This window comes from Pelmatolapia mariae, linkage group LG7 (genome assembly GCF_036321145.2).
Source record: "Pelmatolapia mariae isolate MD_Pm_ZW linkage group LG7, Pm_UMD_F_2, whole genome shotgun sequence".
Taxonomy (NCBI): Eukaryota; Metazoa; Chordata; class Actinopteri; order Cichliformes; family Cichlidae; genus Pelmatolapia; species Pelmatolapia mariae.
Window position 1 is genome coordinate 45,975,743 of NC_086233.1, and position 2,791 is coordinate 45,978,533.

Consider the following 2,791-nt stretch of genomic DNA (forward strand, 5'->3'; position numbering starts at 1 on the left):
TGACACTCATCTGATTCCCGTTGGACAGCGCTGAAGGTTTCATTCATCATTATCACCCCCTCCCCACCTACCGACACAGCCACACACCCCCGCAACCTCCACCCCCAACCCCACCATCCAGCCAAAAATAAACAAACACAGAGGCTGGCTGCTTCAGCCTCACACCATCAGCGAGGCTCCATGTGTATGAAGAATCAACAAGTTGGCATCACGTTAACGAAGTGACTCTATCTATCTATCTATCTATCTGTCTGTGAATGGCAGATATGATTCTAGCTATTTTTCCATGCTGCTGTAAAGAAATGTCTTTGTCTACTGTGACATTTCCATGGAAACGTAAAGCATAATTCCCAGAAGCCAAAAAGGGGTTCAGTGACCTTATTCTTTACTGCGGTAACACTATAACATTTCTGTAGGCGTCTATAATATTTCTGCTCTGCCTGCCTGTCTGCTGCGCTCTGATGGCTGTCATCCTATTTTGAGACCCTGCTCTGAGGCAGGGTTTTCTATGCTCAGGCTGCAGGATTGATGGAAGTAAAGGCGTAAAAACTGCACTATTGTTGCCATAAACTGATTTTTTCTTTTCTTTTTCTTTTTTTCTTTTTTCTTTTTTTTCTGACATGGTTTGGTGAGTGGAGGCTTTTTTATCTTCTCAACATCGTGACTTTCACTCAACACCTGCAGGCTCCAGTCATTGTACACAAAGAGGGTACCATGAAAGACTTAGCCGGAGTAAAAGGATGGAAGGAATGAGCTAACTGCTCAGGATTAGTAAACAATAAGACAAGAGACCCCATAAAGGAGCTACTGTCATGTGATATAAACCCCGTGTGAAATCTGAAGTCAGTTCACGAGGTTCTGGCTATTTGATTCGTTTTGACCGCACGAATATCCGAGATTTGCGCAGTCGGAGCATTAACATCAAGCTGCAGGGGCCCAATCGTTCCATTTTACAGCTGAAAATGTAAGACAGGATAAGATCAGATCTACTTTACTGCCATTCTAAGCACAAGCATACAACAAAGTTAGAAGCACTCCTGAACTTGATGTATATGACAAACATAAACAGTCTTACTATTAGAATAAAAGAGTCATAAATACATGTTCTATACTATTATGTGGTGTGGTCGTGTGTGACTGGTGCCAGCTTTCATTTTTAATTATTAACTTTTATTTATTTCTTGGGCAATTGCCTAGAATTAACCCACTAAGCAAATGCAGTGTGGCTTAAAAACAACAGAACCTGTTATAGAGTCTACTTTTTATAACGTAGGCCCTGCTTTTGCTCTGATTCGGTTGGATCTGTCTCCTCTGCAGCGCAACGTTCCCGGTAGGCAGGGCTGCACAGGACCCCTGGGCCTTATTATGGCTATAGCAGCTAATTTATATTGGTTTCAGTGTATTGGATTCAGATGGGTTAGAACATGTACTCTTCGGCTCACTGAGCATTTCACTAATAATTGATGTTTTATTAACAGTATGATGTTTAAAATGCGCAAAAAAATGAACTTCTGCTTATCTTCCTGGAGATCCTAACACGATCATGCCCGAGAGGCACTGCGGTAGAGGCAGCAGAGAATGAAGGCATGGACGTCCTTCTGTGTTTATGTATCAAGGTGAGGTATTGCAAAACAGGTAAAAAACTCCGTCTGGGCAATGGAATGTGGAACTACAACTCAGTCTGCCGCTATTAATGAAGGTATGCAGGGCCGAGCTGAATCCGAGGCAGAGACAGCGGCTCAAATGATCCTCTGCAACAAAGCAGAAGGAGTCCCCGGGAGGTGAATTAAATAATCTTCTGTGGTAAACGCCGATCGATCGCACTGTCCGTTGGAACGAGAACAGACCTGCAATTTTTTTTACGCATAACACCCCTCTCCGAGCTATAGCTGTGCACTTTGATGATGCAATGATTCTTACATGTTTAAACACACCTGGTTTTACTTTTTCATCCTCATGCTTCACTCTAAGGTCAGAGGGCAGTCGAATCTTTCCTCTAAAATGCTTTTCCCCTCTGAAGCGTGCCTGACTGTCGCAACGAATTTCACACCGAGGCTCGCGGGCGACAGTGTCTCGATAAGTAACAACGGCAAAATACTCACCCAAGTCTGAGGTATATGATGCCAAAACACAGGAACACGTAGAGACTCCGTCTTCGGAGGGTTTCGTGCATGATCGTTGCCACTTTGTCCGGAGGCCATGCACTGTAACATAAAGTGGCCACGCTTTCCGTTCACATTGGCAGGTTTCTTAGCCCTTCCAGATGCACGTGTACCGTCTGTTTCCCGCGACATCTAGCAGAAGCTCCTTGGAAATAATCGACCGTGCGAAATCCATGGTCCGCGAGTACAGGTGAGATGCTGATGACGACCTGAAAGGTGGCTAAGAACTCCAAAATGAAACTCGAGAGAGGTTCGGACTTGAAAGGTGAATGAGTTCTTGGAGGAAGTGCCTCCTATTCGTCCTTACTTTGACGGTAAAACCTAATTAACAATTCCTACTTGCTGTGCCTTGCAGGTAGAAAGAGAGCGAGGGAGGGGGGAATAGTTGCGCATACTGCAGTGTCCTAAAAAAAAAGGAAAAAAAACGCGGATTTCGTGGTGTTTAAAGCTTTGGAACAGCGCTGCTTCTATGTTTTGAAGACATCTTAAACACAGACCGCGTTACTAACTTGCAACCGCCAGGTAGTCTAATACAGGTAACAAAAGGGCTCCTTGCCTCCTCCTCCTCCTGCAGCATGGATATGCAGAGGATGGGACGGGCTTCAATGCTGAGCTCAACACGTGCAGTT